The 23,638-nt window shown below is 33.1% G+C and overlaps 1 pseudogene; it reads right to left on the reverse strand.

Moving 5' to 3' along the window:
• Positions 1 to 16,035: 16,035 nt before the first annotated feature.
• On the reverse strand, positions 16,036 to 17,306 carry LOC149531295 (geranylfarnesyl diphosphate synthase, chloroplastic-like; annotated as a pseudogene).
• Between the last annotated feature and the right edge of the window lie 6,332 nt (positions 17,307 to 23,638).

The following is a 23,638-nucleotide window of genomic DNA, read 5'->3' on the forward strand; positions in this document are numbered from 1 at the left end:
AGATGTTGATGCACTGACCCACAAGCTAGCCTAGTTTATCTATGTTAGGTTTTGTGTTTCATGAGTCCCAAGAATGACTTGCCTAGTTTTGGAAATCCTCAAATATAGGTTAGATTTCATTTCCTAGCCCTTGGAGTATGAGAATTCTATGTCCTTCTATCATCTTTTCTCTTTGCTAGGTCATTTTTCCAATTCTTATCTTGAGTGTCCCTAGGATTAGTCATCTCCTAAGGTGGATAGTGGGATCCTGGGGTTTGATCCTTTACCTATTTCTCCTAGTATTCAGATAGAATTGGCTCTCTTCTCCATATCCCCTTCTCAAGTCCCTACAACCCATTTTCCTTCCTCAATGGCTCCCTCCTTGTAGTTAGTTGTTCATTCCCTAATTGTACCCTCGGAAGCCTCTCCCACTAAGGGAAGATTATTAGCATCTCTTGAGGGTAGGCCTAGCTCTTTCCTTAATTCCCCTGCTTCCCTTCCCCTATTAGTAACCCCCCCACTTCCCTTCTTTTGACCACCCTTGTCTCCTCTTTCATGGATAATCTTGGACCCCTTCCTTCTCCCTCTTTCTCCACATCTCCCCCTTAGCATTACCCTTCACTTTCTCACACTTTAAGGTTCGTAAGTCAGTTGATGTCGGGTTGACCTAGAGGTTCTATAGGATCTCAAGTAGGGATTTGAGGAAACAATTAGGAAACAAAGATATTTCAAATTAGGAGTCATACAACTCTCAAGCATATTTTCTCAAAATGGTCTTACCAATGTTGTTTCTTCTTGGAATATGAGAGTCTTAAAATTTTGCAAAAGAAGATAGTTGTTAAGAATTTTATTAAATATTTGAATCTAGATATTGTTCTCTTGAAAGAAATAAAGATGTTTATGTTGGCCTTTTCCCTAGATAGTAAATTTATATGTTTAGTTAAACTTTTCTTTGTTATTAATTCTTAAGATTATTTAGGTGGCCTAGAAATCTTATGGTAACCTATGGTCCTTATTGGATCTAGTTTTTTCCAACACAAGTAGTCCCAATGCATGGTGTTATCTCACTCCATCTTTGGACTAGAGTAGAACCTGACCAATTTCTATGGCCCTAATTTTTCTAGTGTTGGGAAGGCTTATTGGGATCTTATCCTTCAAGATAGAAGTTGTAATAGTACTAACAAGTGGATGGTCATAGGGGACTTTAATACTCCTATTTTTCTTTCTAAAAAAAAATGGTAGCTCTAATTTCATAGATTCTATGCTTGATCTTCATAAGTTTATTTCATATTGGAATATGTTTGATTTGATCTATAAGGTGTCATCTTTACTTGGTTCATCATTCACTCTATAAATTATTTGATTCAAGTTAGGCTAGATAGATGTTTTCTATTGTTTAATTGGAATATTATTCATGAAAGCTCAATCTTATTAAAATGGGAGCCTTTTATGGCTCTAGATAAATTCCCTTATATTTTGAAATCATGTGGACACTTAACCCCAATTTTTCCTCTCAATTCTACTCAATTCTCACTCTTCTGAAGTGATGCCTTGTCAAAGGCTTGCCCTATTAAAGGCTACAAAACACACTGTTAAATGTGACCTGGTTAAAGGATTTCAACCACCCCATTAGAAGTGGGCTTGGTTAAAGGACTTTAGAACATTCACTTGGAATGTCACCCTATTAAAGGATTTACACAATGGCTACTAAATCAACCTAAGTCCATACAATTTTACCCTAACTGATACAATTGCTAGAGAGTAACAATAAGGGCTTTTGATCTGATATAACTCACAACATAACTTGCAGATTTTAGATCTCAATTCATTTCACAAATTTTCCTAGTCTTTAGTCTCTATAGTTCTCACAGCTTGTCCTCCTTTCAAGATTTTTCTCCCTGAGTCTTCATGCTCATTGTGCCAATGCAATCACCTCTGTGGTCACCTATCAAAGAAGAGTCTTTGTACTCTATTCTTCTATCTTGAATTCTTCTCCTTAACACCACACACTATCTCTAAACAACCACACTTGCTTCTTGACATGTAACTCAAATAGAAGTGTGGAATACTTTTTCTACTCTAATCTTCCCACTCTTGTTTTTGGGTCAAATGGATTAGATAAGATATGATGTATCTACCCCTTATCTTGTTTCTTCTAGGAACATCATGAAGAATCCACCTGAATTCACCTAAAAATGGTTATCCTATAATTTTTTTCCAGTGGCTCACCATTCTTATCTTGCATTTAGTTCACAAACTTCAAGGTAACAAACTTTTTGACTCAAATCTGGTGAATCTTTAACTTTTCAAATAATGCAGTAGCTTAGCACTATTGACTTTTTGATGATTGGCATATATTGTGTTACTTGGCACCTACTATGATTTCACTCGACATTAACTAAATTTTACTGATGCTCGACACCTATTACATTTTTGTTTAGCTTAGTACTTGAACTTGCTCAACACCTTCTATCTCACTTGACACACACTAGATTTTGCATTTTCTTGGCACTTACTAATAATTTGCTCGGCATGAACTAACTTGCTTGACACACATTAATGAATTTAATCAAGCTTTGCAAACAACTTTGTTACAACTTATTCTTTTAGAGTCTCTAAGTGTAGCCAACCACTGTATCTTCAAGTGTATTATCAATACATCATTTTATGATTGTCTTAACTAATCCTTGTTCTTCATTACAAAACCATAACTCAACCTTTCCCTTAGGTGCTTTTGTTACATCTTATTGATTAAATCTTCTTCATTAATCAACTAAGTGATAGTACTTGGATCTTATAAGAAATTTTCATTCCATCAAATAACAGGTTTGACATTAGTGACAAAACAATGATGGAAAACATTCTTTATCAACAATATCCCTTCTTTAACAATGATCTTTTCAATTAGATTTCAACATCTATTAGAAGATTCAATTTTTTACAACTTTCTAAAAATTTTATTATTTTTTTGGTAAATAAATTATAATTGAGAACGATAAAATCAAAAAATAAAATAAAAGAAAGTAAGGAAAAAATTTATTTTTTATAAATTTAAAAAATATGATAGGTTGTTATTTTTCACTACCAAAAAAAATTTATCAGCCATGAAGGGCTGACCATTTCCAATGAAAAATTATAAAGTCTGGTAGCAAAGCTCCCACATATAAGCCTATCAACTTAAAAATGGAAAAATGGATGTGAATTGATGAACCATGTGATCTAAGAGAAATTAAACTATGAACTTGTTGAAACATTAAAACTGAGATTGTGAATAATAAAATTCCGTTTTTATAAATTCTAAAAATCTGATTTTTTCAATGGCTCATTCGAAAATCATTTAGAAAATAAAAAAACTGAGGTCTTACAACATTTACATCAAATCTATTAGCTTAATAAAAACTACCAGTCGTTCTCTTTTGTGCATCCAACATGAGCCGATAGGAATTTCTGATAGGAATTTTGATATTTTTTAAAGGTAAAATGTGAATTGCAAAACTCAATCAATACTAATACAAAATTCTTTTAAGTCTACAAGTTGAAAATTAGTGCAATGAGAGGTGAAATTTAAATAAGGTAAATAAAAAATGTAGAATATTATTTATTAATTTATGTAATTTCTTTGGTTTTTTTTAAAATTAGATTCTAATATCTACTTTCTTTTTTTAAAATAAATATTTTCTATTTAAATTATTATTATTGTTGTTGTAATACCTTGTCTTGAGAATTGATATCAAACATCAAAATAAATATCTTTTCATAATTTCTAATTTCTAATTTAATAAAAAATGTTTATATTATAAAGCCTCTATAAATTAAAGTATATATAACAATATATAAAAATTTGTTTCTATTGTAGTATATACAACAGTGAAGATTGCTAGCATAAAGTTAATAGTTATTTATTTATTTATTTCATTTTCAAGTTTCTAAGGTGTCTTTTAGGTTCAATTTTTTTAGTTAAGATTATTTATGTTAAATTTTTCTACAAAGATATGTCATTATCAACAAAAACAAAAGTCTCAAATAATTATATGATTAATTAGATGATAAATTATATGTGATCTTCAAATATTTATCTTTTTAAAATAATTTTATTTTCATTTAATTTTAACTTTTGAATATAGTGAAAACAAATTTATAAAATATATTTTATATTGTTATCAAGTTTATAATTTTTTTCCACCTTACTCAAATATTATTCACATGTTGTTTAACATATCTAGCTTCATTATTTTTGAAAATTTGTAGGGGATAAAATGGTTTCCAATAGTTCCAAAAATCTAGACCATGAAATAATGAAAATAAAAAGTTTCTTATTTCATTATTTAATATTTTATTTTTCATAAAAAGACTTCAAATTTTTATTGTAAAGATATGTTTTTAATATACGATTATTCTTAATTAACCAAATTTCCTACTTTATGAAAAAAATGGTATAAATCTACGAATTTTTATTTTTTAGTTTTTTAATATTTTGAATAATCTTTTCAATCACGTTGATAAAAAAAATTATTTTCAATCATCCAATCATAAGAAAGTGAAATAGATAATATCATTAAAAAATACTTAAATTTTGGTAAAGTATTTTAAAAATAAATATATGTGTTTATTAGAAAGCTATTTTTTAAAACATATATTTAGGACAAATCTTTCCAAAATTTGAACTCTCCTTTTTGCTAGATTTTCTAGTTTTATAGATTTTGCTTATATTATTAAAATATTAAAATATACAAAATATTATGTTATATTAAAGATCTTTCAAAATATGAATATTCCTTTTTAACAGATTTTCAACATTTATAAAATTTATTTCTATTATTCAAATATTAAAATATATAAACATTATATTATTAAATGAATACAAACTTTTAAAATGTTAAAAGTGGGCATTGTAATTGTAAACTCAAAACTCTCAAAATACTGTGTATTTAATTTTTTTTTTAAACTATCAATTCTAAAATATTTTCATAATCTTCTATTTTATAAATTTTATAATATTTTTTCTATATTAAAAATTATTTTCTAACCCAAAAAATTCAAAGAAACACTAATTAGAAACATCCTAATAATATATACTTAGGCTTGAATCTATTGCATTTACTCTAGTTTGAATCTATTGCATTTACTTCATTAAACTCACCTCATATATTTTTAGGTATTTATGTAGTAATTTGTACTAATTAGATTGATCATGTAATACATTTCAATTGACTAAGGAGAAATTGTGAAATAATATATGCAATAAAGTAAGGAAGATACAATCACTTAGTCATGAAGACTTAATAAAATATACAACTTATTAGATATCACATTTGACATCAATAAGCCTACATCCCTAAAATATATATTCTAGTAACATTTGGAGCCTAAAAGATATATACATTGTATGTTCACTAGTAGCTATGTATAATATTAGAAATAGTGGCCCTTCAAATCTTTATTATGCTCTGATAAGAAAACACAAAACATATAGATTTCATAAATTTGACAGTAAATATGAATCCTTTAAAAATGCACAAAATACTAACACTACAAAAAATGATTCAAATATTCCATAAATAAACTCACAAAAATTATAACAAAAGACTTACCTCAAGTTTTTGCATGAATTGTCTCATGTTGTCAACAATGTTGATCAAGGCAACAGATAGAGAAGCACAAAAAATTTTAAATTAACAGGAAGAAACTATATTGGGCAAACCCTTTTTGCAACAAACTCTACTATTCCATTTTGAAAAAAAGAGTTTGATTTTACACACAAATATTAAACAAAATCCTTTAACTGAGGAGTAGAAAATTGACCTTAGAGATTGAATTAGAAATAATAGAGTTTTATTATTATAAATAAATGCTAAACAAAATCTCTTCATTGAATAGAAAATAGAAATTAACAAAAAGAAAAATCTGTTATTGGAAAATATAAAAAATTGGCATGGGCTGACAATTTCCAGGCAAAAAAATGTAAAAACTGAGAGCAAAGCTCCCACATATAAGCCTATCGACTTAATTAAAATAGATAATAATTCTTAAAAGATCCATAACTCCAACTTAAGTTGTCAACTATTTAATAATAGAAAGTAAAAATCCAAAATATCATACTTTCATAAGATTTTTTTAGCAAAAACCAATTCCATTTATTTACAAAATAATATAAAAGAAAGTAATCATTAAAAACATTAAGACTCTTTTTTTCTTTTCTTTTCATTTTCTTAATTTATAATTTATATAAAAATGTACATTCTTATTATCACAATATTTAAAATATTATAATACTATACACTCTCATACAATTTCTAAAATCTAAAATACAATTAAAAATCATTCAAAAATATACTTTAAAATTTGTTTGATGTTTTGGCTATTCTACAATTCTCATGGGTTACATTCCCAAAACCCATGTAATAGTCATAATAAACATTATATATTTAATAACTAAGTTTTATCATTCTAGGAAGGAAGTAATCTAAAATATTTGAAATCTTCACATCCTTTGCTAAAGAGCCACACCACATCTAACCAAGACATTTCTTCGAGTATATCCATTAAAATACAATTTAAATACTTTTCTTGGCTTTTAATATGTGTTTGCATTTTAAACCCAAAAAACTAAACAAATATAGAAAGTAGATTTTTTCTTGTAAAGCCTTATTCTAATGGTCACATTTCTCATAGAAGTTGGTAATGAACTCCATTAAAATAGGTTGATACTTTTGACATAAATGGACAACTAATATGGTAGCAAATGACTTAAACATTACACACTAAGGTTTGATTTTTAGGCTAAAAGTGTTAAATAGTCAAAGTTGACTTATTTTTCCAAACTTGATTTCTTCATGAGTGTGTGATGTTTAAGACTGGCCATATGGTAGTGAGATGAAATATATTATATCAAAAAAGTGTGTTGGCACCATAAGCAACATTTTCTAGAAGAACCCACATGATTATATGTCATACTTTTTTTCGACAAAGGAGTGACTTTCCCAGGTAAGACATTATACTTCCCAATAAAAGTAATGAAACTATTAATTTTTATTTATTTTGATTAATGATTTTATAAATTTAAATGTACAAATAGTATAATCTTGTGTAAGATTCAAGTAAAATTTCACATATTTTTATATTTTTATTGATACTTTATCTATATTTGCTCACATAGTTATACATTTCTTATACATCAAGTGTATACATGTACTCTCATGCCTTCTTTTTGTGTGAAGTCAATCTCACAATTTAAATCAATTTTACACTTGTATTATAAATCCAATCCTTAACTACTCTTTTCCATTCCTTTCCCATCTAGAGTCCAACACATATTTGAGAGTCTTATTTGCTATGTACTTTTTGTTGAGAAGATACTTCATTTCATCTATTTCTATCATCCTATCTAATCAAGGAATAGTAAAATGAATCCTAATTGGAATAATCATTATAGCACATGTGTGTTCAAATATTGTTTCTTTGTTTATTAGCATGATTGCAATTTTGGTTTATTCTTCAAGTTAACGTAGTAGAACTTGTCATCTATGTGATTCAATAACCTTCTAAAAGTAAACATAGATGTTATAATTTAGATCACAAAAGAAAAAGAAGGGATGATATATAAGGTAAATTGAAGAGAAAAAGTGTGTATTATACAAGATAAAGTATCTTGTTAGAGACCAAGTCCATGACTATATAAATTTCCCACACCACTATTCAAACCACAAGACAAAGCCTATAGAAAAGAGGCATAATTTCCAATCTTCAAAATTATCTAAATTCTATGCCTTATTAAGATTATTGTTTTCTCTTAAGAATAGGGTTAACTACCACTTGCCTTATTTACATCTATTTTCTTATCATTATATTTAGTTCCATATAACAATATTTAAGTTTAAGTCATATATATCGGTGCAAGGGAATCTAAGGTTCCTGAAGGTTCTCGCATTTTCAATGGAAAGCTAGAGGTGCCCAGTCATCTTTATGGTGTTTTTTGGTTGGAGGCTTGACTGAATGGGCTTGGTGGATAAGCTTGGTGCTCAATCAAAGAGGAAGGGTGGATGCTCGGTTGTTACTAGGCATAGTGTTGGTTGGGGTTCTCAGTTGCTGAAGGTACTCAACTGTTGTGGTGATCAGTCACTAAAGGAGCTTGGTAGTTGTATTGCTTGGAATGTGTTGGCTTCTTAGTAATGCTTGGAAGTTTGCTAACACTCAAAAGTGTGTTGGTGTCGATTAAAGTTCTTGGTGCATTTAATGCATGTAGCATTCGATCATGACGTGGATCAATTTGGGAGTTTGTGTGGACCCATTTGGATCTTCGTTATCTCTCCTATGTGCATTTAACCAGTGTTGGAAACTTGGGGCTTGTCCTAAGTATTTTCATGGGGTTATCGTGGGTTAATGTTAGTGAGGGTTAACATTTTGTATTTAATGTTTGTTTTGAGCTGACTTGTGGCTTAAATATGCATTTAATGCAAGGGTTATTTAATTTCCAATTTTTTAGGCTGACTTGTGGCTTTGTGGGTATAACTAGGAGTCTTGTGGAGTCTTTAGGCATTCATTCAAGGGAGAGAGTCATTATTTAGCATGGGATCCAACATGAAGAAGATGGAGTTTTTGAGTGAGCAAAGTTTTCCTAAGTGTGTGGATAGGGCCCCAAATGTGAGGTAGTTTACACCTGGATCTTGGGTAAAGTTTTAGAAGAGCTAGTAGTTGAGGTTTGGGAACAAGAAGATTTCTTGGTGGGCTTGCAAGCACAATCTTAGATCTTCCTTTGAGGTTTACATTAGAGTAAAGCGTTAATTTAATTTAATTTACTAAATTAACTTTACTCCCTCCTTAAGATTTTACTTTATGCACTTTGTCATTTGTATTTAATAATTAATTAGTAATTATTATATAACATTTACCTTTTAGGTTACCCTTTTTCTAGTTTCGATCTCCTTCTATAAGGATTGATCTTTTTTAATTATCTCTTATCTTTTTCATTTCTGAGAATACAATTTGCATATTTTTAGAGTAAACCCTTGCCTCTTATTTTCTTTTTCTTCTCCATGAAAAGTTTTTATATGTCAATCTTCCTTGGACTTTGTGAATTTTTATTGCTAAAATCATTCATGGTATCAGAGCCAAATCTACTGTAGCTTATTCGATATTTGGACAAAAAGAAGAATGAGGGTTTGATAGAACAAATCTAGTATTTTTCAAGTATTTTATTTTGTGAAAACTAGGGGTTCATTGATTTTAGGAGCACTTTGAGGTCAAACAGACCTCACAGTTGGATTTAGAAAGTGTCAAAACCCCCATTTTCATATAAAGTTTGTTAATTTTGGACAATTTTGACCTGAGAGGCAAAGTTTCTTTACATACAAGGGTTTATGACCTCTAACACATATATCGAAATGGATTAAAAAAAATTTTAAACTAGGCACTTGAACGCATTGTAGTTATAAAAACCACCATGGTTTATACAAAACCACGTGGTGTTTCCTCAAAACTGCAACGATCTTGGTTTTTTAGCCATTGCTTTTCATATTGCCAACCCACTAACTTTTTTAAGTTTTCGTGAAACTTGCTCTGACACCAGTCCTTCTTGGGGCCACCACTCCTCCAAAACTCAACTGCTTCATCGAGCACAACACTAGTGCTATGCCCACTGCCCATCATCATGCCACCACTACTCTGCTAATGTTTTATTTGGATTAAAAAAATTATTTATTCATTCTTTTTTTTATTGATTTTCAGGGCCCTGTAGTTTTTTTTGTGATATCTTGAGCATACATAGGTTTTTTAAAATCCAAAAGAAGCGTTAGAAATCTAGTTTCAAGACGAAGATAATTGAGCATGTATTGTTTTGATTCTTTTTAGGTTTGGTACCTATGACTTCTATCTTCCAAGGGGCATAGTTTCTTCATTATAGCTTCATTTTTTTATCTATAAAAGTGCCAGAAAGCTCTTCTCGAGCACTTTCTAGATTCTCTATCATTTCATCAATATTTTGTACCAAGTATTTGTGATTCATATCAAAATATTTTTTTTCTCTTCTCTCATTTACGCATTCCTTCTAGTAGTTGGAGTTTGATTTTTTGCATTGTGGGGGGATGTTTTGTCTTATTGTTTCTATTATTTACATATGTAAACTAGAAATTTATTTTAAAAAAATTCAACACTCTCTAAAACAATGGTCAAGATCTCTTCTTGTCTAGAACTTCTAACCCCTCATAACTATCACACTTAGAGACCTTGATGACACATCTTCTCTAGTAAAAAGGGTTGTAGTCTTGTTTAGATGTAGTGCGACTAGTTTTTTAGAGGCCTTGTGAGGTCATGCAACATAGAACATGATGGATGACAAAAAAGGGGTTGATTTCTTTATAGGTACATCCAATAGTCTATAATTTCATCTTGATAGGTGCAATACCCCTCTAGCTATGTGGACCAAGCTTCAAGGCTTGTTTGGTATTGTGAATGAGTTTAGGGAACTTCAGATTGAGGTAGAGTTTACCTCTCCTATACCAGATTCCTTTCCAACCATTGATGACTTTTAGATGAAGTTTAATCAACATAGATCCTTATTATAGGGTTGTGGAATGACAAAGACTCACACCGACTGCATTTAACTGATCCTCTCTAAGTTTTGTGGAAACTATTAGATTTTTGCTTCTATGTTCAGAGTTCTATTCCACCAAAGATGCTTTGGGTAATAGATTTCTTATGCTGACTTTTTAGGTATTTTTTATTCTCTTGAGTAGAGAGTAGTTAAAGCTTACATAGTTTGATACTATGACTGGTTCAAAGACAAAGGCATTGGTAGTCTAGACATCTATAGGAAAGCTGAAGTATAAATTAAAGCATAAGTTAGATTCACTAGGCAATGAGAGTTCCTCCAACCCTATTCCTAAACTAGAGGCTTAGAAACCCTCTTAGAAGGGTAATTCTTTTAAGTCTGGTGAGTCTTCCTCCAAGACTAAGAAGTACATAGGTGATCTTTGTAGTTTTTGTGGCAAGGAAAGACATCCAATTTCTAGGTGTTGTAAATGTCTTGAGGCTTTAGAGGACACCATGCAATATATCACTATTACTTCTCTAAAGCCTCCACCTCCTCCTGCAAGGAAAGGACATGCTCTTTCAAAGTTGTGTACTTGGAAAACATCATATCTTAGATCTCTTATACTGACTATGTGTGTCAAAGTTGTGCACTTGGCAAACATCATAGAGATCCTTTTTCGACAGATAGATCCACACATGCTAAGGCACCATTGGAGTTGATCCACATTGATCTTATGTCATTTCCCACTCCATCTTTTTTAGGTGCTTGATATGTCCTCACCTTAATAGATGACGTCGCTAGATGCAAATGGGTGTACTTTTTAAAGTACAAGTTTGATGTCTTTGATTCATTTCAAATCTTTAAGACGTTTGTGGAGAAGTACTCTTCTTTTTTTGTCAAGTGTATATGCACTTAAAATGGGGGGGACTATGTGAATCATTCTTTTAGAGAGTTTTGCACTGAGCATGGTTTACAAAATCAATTCATAGTTCCCCACACCCCTCAGCAGAATGGGGTTGTAGAGAGAAAGAACAAGACATTACAAGAGATGGCCAATTGTATGATTTAGTCTCAAGCAACGAGTTCTTCATTTTGGGATGAAGCTATCAATTATGCTAACTATATTTAGAATCAAATGCCTTAAAAGGCATTGCGAGACTTGACTCCTAAGGAGGCTTGGAATCATGTCAAGCTCGATGTTTCTACTTTCTGTATTTTTGGTAGTGAGGCTTGGGCATTTATTCCAGATGCTCAGTGAAAATCCATGGACAAGAAGAGCCAACCACTCATCTTTGTTGGCTACTATGAGGATGCGAAGGCTTATAGGTTGTTTGATCCTGATTTCAAAGATGTCTTTTTTTGGTGAGATGTTCAATTTGATGACCATTATCATCTAATAGATCCTCAATCTCCAACTTCTTCCACACTAACCAATACTTCCTCTGCTCCTCTACAAGATTATCTCTAAGGAAGATCTAGATATTGATCCCCATTCACCACCTCCACTAGATGTTCCATGAGTGCCCAAGTGGGTTCATGATATTGTTGATGTAGCCATGCCTTTGCTAGGTGATCCTACCAATGCTCCTCGCACTCGTGCTAAAACTATAGGTAGTGGCCTGTTGAGTCATGCCATTTTAGATGATCCAAAGAATTTTTCATAGGTGATAGGACACTTAGAGTGGGATAGGGCTATAGAAGAGGTGTGCTCTTCTTTAATGAAGAACCATACATGGGATCTTTGTCCTCTTTTGAAAGGAAGAAAGTTGAATCAGTGTTGGTGGGTGTACTATACCATGTATGCTGCAGATGGCTCTTTTGATAGGTACAATGAACATCTTGTTGCAAAGGCATTTTCATAGGTTGAAGGTATTGATTACTCTAAGACCTTTGCCCTTGTCGCCAAGATGAATTCTATTTTCCTTGTACTCTCTCTTGTAGCTTTATAGGGATATGTACATGAAGAGTGCCTTTTTGCATGGAGACCTTCATGAGGAGCCCTAGTAACCTCAAGGTTTTTTGCTAGACCCTTCATTAGTATTCCAGCTTTGGAGGTCTTTATATGGTCTCAAATATGCTCCTTGGGCTTGGCATGAAAAGATGGATTTGTTCTTGCTTGGTTCATAGTTCACTCAGTGTCATTCCAATCCTACGATTTACATTTAGCATCATGAGGCTAACTTATTGATACTTGTGCTTTATGTAGATGACCTCATCATTATAGGTAGCTCAGTCTCCATGATATAGACTAGTCAAAAAGCCTTGAGAAACCAGTTTGAGATGACAAACCTTGGACTTTTGCACTATTTTATGGGCCTACAAGTTGTCTAGTCTTCAGATGGGATAGCCATACTCTAGTAGAAGTATGCTCTTGATATGCTTTAGAGAGTCAACGTGCTTGATTGAACGCCTACTCCCACACATTTTCAGTTAGGTGTTGTTTTATCTACCACTTGCTCTACTTTTGCACTGGATTCCACTTTATACAAACAACTTGTGGGTAGTTTGTTGTAGCTGACACACACATGTCCTGATATTTCCTTTGTGGTTGGACTTGTCTCTCAATTCTCCCATGGTCCACATGAGAGTCATCGGCAAGCTTCCAAACATATCTTGAGGTATATTAGGGGTAAAACATGTTATGGCATTCACTACACATCAGGGGATCCTAACATTGTTAGTTTCACAGATTCAGATTGGGCTGGTGATATGGATGATCACAAGTCTACTTGTAGATTTGTCTTTTGTCTTGGTTCTCATCCTATCACATGGTCTTGCAAGAAGCAACATGCTTAGTTGATGATAGAGTTTGGATTTCCTCCTGATAGTCCCACCTTTCTATGGTGTAACAATCAAAGTGCTATACACATCTCCTGCAACCCAATCGAGCATCAACAAACCAAGCACATTGAGCTTCACATGCACTTCATCAGGTATCTAATTTAGGATAGTGTTTTGAGCTTGGATTACATTCTTACTACTCAATAGGTTCCAAACATCTTCACTAAACCTTTTTCATCCCCAAGGTATCTTGAATTGTGTTCTATGCTTGGGGTGAAAGAAGTTGTCCTTGGGGGGTCTCAGTGATGAGTTCTCCCATCCTTCTATTTCTTACTATCTCTTTTTGAAGTAGAGTTTTTCCCACTAGTTTTTCTCTATTTCTCCATTTCATAGAGGTTTGGTTGTGATTGTGTACCTCATTAGGCCTTGTTCTTGGGACTTAAGTTTGCTTTTCGCATTGCATTGTAGTTTCCTTGCTCTTTCTGCATTGTTGCTCATCTTGGGGTGGGGGGTGTTAGAATAAAGCATTAATTTAATTTAATTTGTTAAATTACCTTTACTCCCTTCTTAAGATTTCACTTTATGCACTTATGTATTCACATTTAATAATTAATTAATAAATATTAAATAACATTTACCTTTTAGGTTACCCTTTTTTGGGTTTTGATCTCATGTTATAAGGATTGATCTTTTGTAATTATCTCTTATCTTTTTCATTTCTGAGAATGCAATTTTCATATTTTTAAAGAAAACCCTTGCCTTTTCTTGTCTTTTCCTTCTCCATGATAAGTTTTTATATGTAGGTATTCTTTGGGCTTTATGGATATGTATTGCTCAAATCATTCAATTTCTACTAGAGTGTGGATCTGGACGAGCTAGGGTTTGGGTTGGATCTTGTAGAACTATTACTTGCTTTGTATTTGGTCACAATCGAAAAGGTCTTATAGCCCAACACATTGCATGTAACAGTTATCCCATGAATAAAGTGTTGTGTATTCATATTATTAGATATTGTGTTGTTGTTTTATTTTTGCTGTGTGGTTATTTGCTAGGGGCTAGGACATCTCCTTTAGGGATTCTCTTGCTTCCCCTATGTCATATACCCACAAATTTCAATATATAAATTTGGGTCAATTTATGATTGAATATGTATGCATCTTACTAGATTAGCATTGACTAATAATGTGAAAGTTTATTTCCCTTTACATTTTGGTGAGTTTGTTTGTTCTTTCATGACCTAGTTGTACCCTTAGGGTTTCATATGACTTATAATATTTTTAGAATTTTAATATAATCATATTTGTCACCCATTTCTAGATTTTATTGGGCACGATCTTGTCATTTAGATTACATTACATGACATGTTTTTTCTAGATATACTTACACAATTTTATGCTTTTGTGAGCATATGAAGAGCTATATGCTTTTATATTGTTATGTCTTCTCTTTCTACCTTGTTAGTGTAAATAGAATCATTGTCAAACTAGTTAGCTAATCATCTTTCTAGTGAGTAGCCTATGTACACTTAGCCAAAGTTTAGTGATGGTTTTATATTTTTTCTTCTCACTTTATATGGCTGAGACATGTGTCCTCATCACTAGAGACACCTATTGCATGCACATACTTGCTACTCGCTAACACACTTATCAAGGAAACTCACATGTGTTGCACCTTTGGAGTAGTAAAGTTTTAACATTGCTACCTTGTCACCTCCTCATTCTTTGTTATATATTCAAGTATTTTACACACATTTTTCTTCATACTATAATTAATAGATTATTCAATTTTGTCTTTTCACTAGTGGAAGTGTATTTTTGTGCTTTCAAATTCTTGTCACACTCCAACATGACCTTGGAATTGTAACACAAGATTCCTTTCCATAATTTTTGCATATTGTATGGATGGTGTATAAAATTTAATAATTTTACAATTTTTTGATTGCATTTTAAAAATAAAATGATAAAGTTATTATAGATCATAAAGACACTATATTCTACTTTTATTAACGTCTTGTCATTTAGACAATCTATTCAAGGTAGTTCTTGCCAAGCTTTTTGAATTGAGACCACATTTTTATAAGTTATTTGTTGCAAACCTACATGTAAGCCACAAACCTTTCCCATTGGCTTGCACATTCTCACACAACCTGCAAACTCTTTGGCAATGTCGAGCTTCTTGTTGGCTTTTTAATTGTTTGGTTTATTGAGCAACATTATCAGCATTACCGAAGGGACCTTTCCTTTGACGTGTTTGATGGATTTACACTACAACAACAAACTTGGTACACCTTACTTTAATCTATTTGCACCTTACACTACAACAACAAACAATTATTAGCTATTACTTAAATCATATCCAGCGCCTCCTCTCTGGCTTACCCTCCCCACTGGCCATTTTTATTGTCTCTTTTGTCCTCGACCTGCACAAAGCCTCCCCACGGCATTGACAACAATTGATCATCTTGACATCTTCGTCACCTCTTTTGATTCGTCTAGACATCTTTCATCTCCACGCATCAACCTCAACCTTACACCCGCAAAGTAGTAAATTTAACCGTGGGTACTTTGTTGCTATTTTAAAAAATACTTCTTTAAATGGTTTTAAAATACAGACCATAAAAATCTTATACAAAGAACATTTTGAAGCACACTCATAATAGCTTTTTTTTAAAATTACACGACGAAAGAAGTCAACAAAATCCAAGTTACGCCACTGCATAGAAGTCCCATTCCCGAGGAATAAGAAAATAAAATGGAGATGCTATCCAGCAAACTTTTCAGAAGTTTCTGGCAATGACAAATTGTGCAAAACTAACAAGCGGCGCCGCTCGCAAGGGATCAAACTGCGAAATGCACTCTTGGGCCTTGAGCGCAAGATCGAGCACGATCTCACGGCACTTTTCCATCCCAAACACCTCAGGATACGTGGCTTTGCCGACCCTCTTATCTTTCCCAGCTGTCTTACCGAGCTCCTCGGTAGTACCGCTGAGATCAAGCATATCATCAACGATCTGATACGCAAGACCAACGGAGAGCCCGTAACTCCTCAGCCTCTCCACCTCCTCATCCGACCCGCCGCCAGCGATTCCTCCACCCACCACGGAAATCTCAGCCATGAGCGCCGACTTGTGGCAGTGAATGTACTCCACTAAGGCCGGCTCAATGGATAAACTCCCCGCGCTGGCCAGATCAACGTACTGTCCGCCCACCATACCAGTGGATTCCCCGGCCTTTGTGAGCTCGTAGACGATTCTGAGCGCTGTTTGGGCGTCGTGAGAGGGGCGAGCGATGTGTTGGAACGCGAGGGCGCAGAGTGCGTCGCTGGCTCGAATGGCGGCGCCTTGGCCGAAGACGATGTGAGTCGATGGGCGTCCGCGGCGCAGTGAGTCGTCGTCCATGCAGGGGAGATCGTCGAGGATGAGTGAGGCGGCGTGGATCATCTCCATCGCACAGGCCACCGGGAGGGCCTCTTCTCTCCGCCCTCCCACCGCCTCGCACGCCGCTATTTACATGACTGAGCACGATCGCTTGCCCCCTCCCATCACGGCGTATCTCATGGCTTCTTCTACTTTGTCATCGCTCACGGGGATCAGTTTGTCGAGCTCCCTATTGACACTCTCGATGAGGGGTTTTGTGTACTCTTTCAGATCGATGTCTTCTGTACTCACTCCAGATCTCAAGCATTGTACTGTGATTGTACGTCTCAAGTTGTGATTAGACGTGGGTCTTGTGACGGTAAAAAATTGAAGCGCTTGGGAGGCTCGAATGGAGCCGGTTATTGGGGAAACCCCAAGTTTGGAGAGCCTGGACAGCGCTAACCTTGCCATGTCGCGATCTTAAGCTTGTTTCCCTAACTATACGTCTCCTGTGACTAAATTTGAACAGCTGTTCTAAATTAGCAAATGACGTCTACCTTTTCCTTCCCTAGCTGTCCTGGTCTAGTAGTAGGTATAGAGAATAATCTCTCAACTGATCTTTTTGTAATAATCGATTCATGAAAACTAGAAGTATAATTAGCCGATGGACTAAATGGAATTTTCCTATCCCCTCATCTCATGTGCACCCATATTTTATTTTTGTTTTTATCATTTTTAATGTGGTTATCCTCCATCTAAATTGTACAGTTGACCAATTTTCAAAAAATAAAAAATATTATGGATTTTTCTAGAAATTTCTCCGTTTGATCTTCATGATCTGCATAGTTTGTAGTCAAAACAACAAAAATTTTGGAAAAAAATACTACTTTTTAGTGAATTTGGAAAAAAAAGAAGTTTGACTTTATTTTGTCTTTAGTGCATTTTGGATGGAGATTAGTGTGTCCCGTTTTTTGTTCTTTTCACTTTTGTCTTCAAATAGTAGATGGCATAGTGTGATCTAAAATATTGATAGAAAAAGTACAAACACAATCAAATCTTAGAAACTAGTTATTGAATTAATGTAGAAATCTCATAGCTTTGAACTTACAATTTTTTACGGTTCTAGTGTCTTATTATGGAGCATGAGCTATTTTAGGGTTCTCATAGTCTAGTTCGAGCTCACAAATTTTATTAAAATATTTCATTCTTTCAATCGAATCATTTTTTTATACCACCAAAAAATGGACAAATGCAAATTGAAGATATAAGATATGCCTCTTGTGTATCATCCTACCATACACAAAACTCACACCACTCTTTAACCTAGTGAGATCACTCAATGATCCATTATTGATTGGACATTTTTTTTATGTTTATTATTGTTTTCTTGTTGTTTCCCTCATGGCAACTTCTAAAAGAACGTGCATTGTATGAAGCACTGTAGGAATAAAATAATTCTAGGGGGTGAGTATGTCCTAGGTTGTCATTTTAGATCAATATTATCAAGACATCTCTTGTGAAAGATTTAGATCTCAAACTCACAAAAATTCTTCTTGGAGAGTATGTGCATAATCATGGTATGCCAAGAAGTGACAATGGAAAAAATAAAATGTTTTCTACGTGTCAAACATGTTAAAAAGTGTTTTAACTTTTTGCAAGGGCAGGAGAAAATTTGAATTTAGTTTGGTACCAAATCTAATCAAATACTAGATCTAAAATCGAATATCTATTTTTAAATTGGATATCCAATTTGGAAAAAACTACACATTTTAGTAAAATAGGCATAACTTTTATTATTTTATTGGTTTTGGAAAGGTAATTAAGAGATCTACAATATTAAATAGGTAATTTTATTATATTATGTTTGAGTAATAAGATTTTTTCTTATTAACTCTATTTTACTTAAGCTAAACTTTATGCATATTACAATTGATTCTTTTATTAATTATTATCACGCAATCTAGGTTAGACTCCTATTAGGGTTTTGATCTCCTTTTATAAGGATGCATATATCTCTTTGTAACATTCATTCATTCAATACAATTTATAATTCTAATTTGCACATCAAGAATGGCTCATATTTTTTGGATTTATGCATTCGAGCCTCCATAGCTTTGCTTCTCTCTTTCTGTTACAAGTGTTTGCATGCACTTCAAAAAAACTCTACATTGTTCATTTATCTACTATTATTTTTAATGTTAATTATTTAGAGAAAAAATAATGAAGAGGGATACAATGAGGATGAAGAGAGAGATAGAGGGGGAGATTGGAGATGGAAGAAAGAAATATATTGAAGAGAGAGAGAGAGAGAGAGAGAGAGAGAGAGAAGAAATATGGAGATATAGAGATTTAAATGTATAGAAAGGAGGTGACAGGGAGAGATAGATGGAGAGAGAGAGGGAGATGTGATGTGTGTGTGTGTGTGTGTGAGAGAGAGAGAGAGAGAGAGATGAACAGAGACAAATAGGAAAATAGCCTTACATAACTCTTATGATGTACCTATTGCACACTTAGGTGCGATTGCTAGTTTATTAATATTTTATCTATATTTTCTCACATAAATATGTATTTCTTATGTATCAAATGTAAACATATATGTACTCTTAGACCACTTTTGATTTTTGTTTATGGTCAATGTTAGAACTTAATAAAGTATTTTCTTATTAATAAAATCAAATTGATTTAATTTTTAAGTCACTTATTATCTCTAGTAAATTACTTAAGCTAAACTTTAGGTATATAATAATTAATTCTTTTATTAATTATCATCATGCAACCTAGGTTTTACCTTTTAGAGTTTTGATTCATTTATAAGGACAATCTCTCTTTGTAATTTATTCATTCATTTTTGATAATATCAACTTCTTTTTTTGGTCATCAAGAATGTCTCATTTGTGGATATGAGAATTCCAACTTCCATAGCTTTTGCTTCTCTCTTTCCATGACAAGTGTTTGCATGTAGGTGATTCTTGGGAGTTGTGGGGTTGATCTTTCATCAACTTCAACATGGTATCAAAGCTCTAGATCTTCATGCCCTTGTTCTATGTAATACCCCACCAAGGGATCCAAAAGAACTAATCTAAAGTTTTACTAAGTTTGCCAAATATTTTTTTATTTTAAAGATAACATATAACAAAAATTATAAAATAGTAGAAGCAATAACATAAATTCATACATAAGCAACACATAAACATATTACATTTCTTAGGGATCCCAAGACATTGAATCAAATTTAGATTTAAATAATACTAAATCCAATATATAACACATCCACATTAAAGGTTAACTACAAGTAAAAATCCATTTAAATAATATGTACATTTGTCCCAAATGCCACCTGACAATAATCAGAATGCACAATCATCCACTATAAATGTCATAGGGTATGAAAGGCTGAAAGAATATACATCATAAAATAGATTGCATAATCTCTTTAAGATCAATAAAATTAAAATACAATAAAATTAGTATAACCATCCATCATACTACACAAAGATAGAATGAAAGGAAATGTAGAACAAGGAACTCTAGCCACAACATTAACTGATGTATCTTAATGGTAAAATTAAAAAGAACTACCACCCGACCTCGTGGTAACCCTAAAAGGTCCACTCCCATCATGCCAAGGAGATAGTCTCAAGTCCCAAATAGGATAACAAACTCAAAAGTCAAATCCAACATCTAAGTCAAGGAAAACTTAAAAGCAATCTAACTCAAAGGTACCAAGATAAAATGACATCTAAACCCAAAGGCTACAATGACACGTAGGGAATCTATAATGCTAGTGGGAAAGTTTCATTGCACAAGCCACCTCTAAGGTTACCTGACTAGTCTTTTAATCCTTCACCCCCCTAGTGACTATGTGGCACTAGTATCCTTTCATACTGACAAGACATACTAACGATGCATGGTCGCAACCAAGTGTCCTCTCTACTCCCATCCTAGTCTATATAGCACTCAAGGCATGGGAGAGGAAAGACAAAGACTCTTATTAGTTCATTTTAATCTCATTTAGTGTAGTATTTTCACTTTTTAAATAACCTACAATGGGTTACCCATCAGCCTCTTTAGGGCCTTAGCCTCCTTTGCAAGTCACTTCCCAACTTAACATATAGATAACCTACCCTAAGCTCAACAAAGAAAAAAGATCTCAAAAGACAAAAAGCCATACATCAGTTCTCTAAACAAGCAACTGGAAAATACCAAAAGCACTTGGTCAAAATACAAGCATCACTAATACGATCATCCTAAGAGGATTGATCCAAAAAAGTAAACATAAATCAAATCATAACATCATATGTAATCACCAAAACAATACTTCCTGGCCTCTGGTAAACATCCTAGAATTGGTCAACACTCTAAGTCAACCCCAAACTCAACATACAAGAAAGCATACGACATATATTGTAGTGTCTAAAGCTTTTAATAGTGGAGACCCCTCACAAGGTAGATCATATCTTATGATCAAACATTGTAACCCTAATAGGTTAACTTTATTGTTGCAACATTGAAGATTTGTGAGTTTCATCCCAACCCCAGTTTTACCTTCACATTGAAGTGTTTCTAGGTTACCAAATCATTGTGTTATGTGTTGAAACCTTTCATGAATGTGATGTATTTCATATATCTTTTAGCATTACAATTTTAATGGTAGATCTATTTGTGATGGATTAGGTGTGAATTTATTAAATTGGTTTTGAAGATAAAAAGTCTTGATTCCCCCCCTCCCCCTCCCCCCATTCTTAGTATCTTATTTCCCATTAAATCATTCCAACAATGGGACCCTATGGTGAGGGATTTGGGCATTGCTATGTGGAGACTTCACAATGATTATCATAGTATAGAGATGCATATTTTGGATTCAATTATGTGTCATATTTTTGCATCATCAAGGTGAGAAGAGTTAGAGGAAATATCTCCTTCATCTCTTCCCATCCTAATGATGGATCATTGATTTCTCTAGCTTTTTGCATTCTTATTGTTGATCACTAAGTCTGATTCAAAATTTTCATGCAATAGTATGGCACATAATCAAATCTAGAATTTGCATCTCTCTACCATGACTGGTTGTGAAATCTCTCTATGTTAATGATTATCACAACTTAATTAGATTTTATTTCATTAGATTGTAATGAAGATGTTGTGTGAGGTTGTAGTAATTTCATAGAATTAGTATAAGACAATAAAGATATGTATTGTCAACTTATAATATTTTTGTGTAATATGAGTCATTTATATTAAATTGTCTATTATCACATAAATGTTTTAGAGTATGTATGATTATATATGTAAACTTTAGGTTCTACTCAACTATAGAAGCATCATAACTAAAAGAGAGATGGTCATTTGTTACATGTAGTATATTATTTTCTTATAATGGGAATAAATAAGAGTAAGATAATTATCTTTTATTTGTATTAATATTAATATTAAATATTTTTCTCTTATACTAATCATAAATAAAGTAGGTGCTTATCTTTTATTGTGTACTATATTGGTTTAGTGGAATGATGATAGATTTCTAAAGACATAGAAAAGTTATGATAATAAAATTGATTAGATCTTTTATCAAATTAGATCTTGAAATTTTGATTATTATAAAACTAAAAAGTTGATAAAAGAAGATGAATTAGAGATGTTAACAAAAAATTAATAAATTAATTTTAATTCTTAAAATATGAGATAGAGATGATTTATCCTTTCTAGTGATTGATCCCCCCAAGGTGGTTCCTATCACCCCATATTTGGGGAAAAGTTATAATGAGGTGGTGAGAGGATCCAAGGAGAGCACTATGACAATGGATCTTCCAAAGGTCATATAAGGAGTTGTGGGCCCAAATTCTTTTCTATCAGACTCTCTAGCAAAGAATATATCCTTTTCCTTAAACATCTTCTTAGTAGGAATATTTTTAACAATCAGACCATCGATTAAGATGGTTAGAAAATGGAGTGGCCATTGGAAACTTAAGGGTAGTGTCTCAATGTCAATGCTCCTAGGTGGAATTTTCTCCTCAAGTTTACCTTATAGAGAGATATTAACATGGTGTTATTGGGTACTTAGAGTTATGGAAACCATGGTTTGTTGTTGGGTTGGTGGAAACAAGGATTTGACCCTAGAACTGACCTCCATTACTTGACCCCTATATGGGATCATTTTCCTAGGTTCCCACTTGAATTCTTGGATGAAAAAATCCTTAATAAGATTGGTAACTCATTTGGACACTTCATTATCTAGACGTAGTTATTAGATCTATATCTAGGTGGGTTAGTCTTTTCTTGAATTTTGGTTAATGTTGCTACCAACCAACCCCTCCCAATGACTATCTCACTCAAACCCAAGTGGGGGAAGAGAACCAAAGCTTTGGATTATGATAAAGCAACCCCTTTTGCCAATTATTCTTTAAATTTGGTCACTTGGATGTACATTGTAAAGATTCATTCAAAAAAAAGAGAGGCAAAAGTGTCCTCACATGGGATCTCCAAGGTTGGTCGTAGTGAGGCAGGTTCCACTTCAGCTACCCCCCTTTTGGTGATGCAGTTGGTTAAAGTACAAATGGACCCCCCTTTAGTGGAACAGGGTGAGATAGAGACTATACTGGAGGATTCAGAGGACTATCCCTTCACTAATGAGATCAATGAGATATAGTTAACCCTAAAGGCTTCCATACTAGATTCAGGTGAGACAATGCTAGAAGAGTGCAAAATTCCAAAGAAGCCTTTCAAGGTCATGGTTGACATCAATATGAACAAAAAAGAAGATGTGTCATACCTTCTCACTCTAGGATTGACTAGGCCTATCAAGCAACTTTGGGGAGACTCCCTCAGTTCTCTTGGTAAGTTGAGCTTGACAAAAGACCAAGCAACTACCTTACTAGAGCCAAAAAATGATGACAATTATGAAAGATGGGAAGAGTTACAGAGAAAAAATTGGGGAAACCTGAAGGTAGATGTGGGAAGTGAGGTCAAAGTGGGGATACCCAATAATAGATCAACTA

This window comes from Cupressus sempervirens, chromosome 11 (genome assembly GCF_028749045.1).
Source record: "Cupressus sempervirens isolate cs-2001-9-10 chromosome 11, ASM2874904v1, whole genome shotgun sequence".
Taxonomy (NCBI): Eukaryota; Viridiplantae; Streptophyta; class Pinopsida; order Cupressales; family Cupressaceae; genus Cupressus; species Cupressus sempervirens.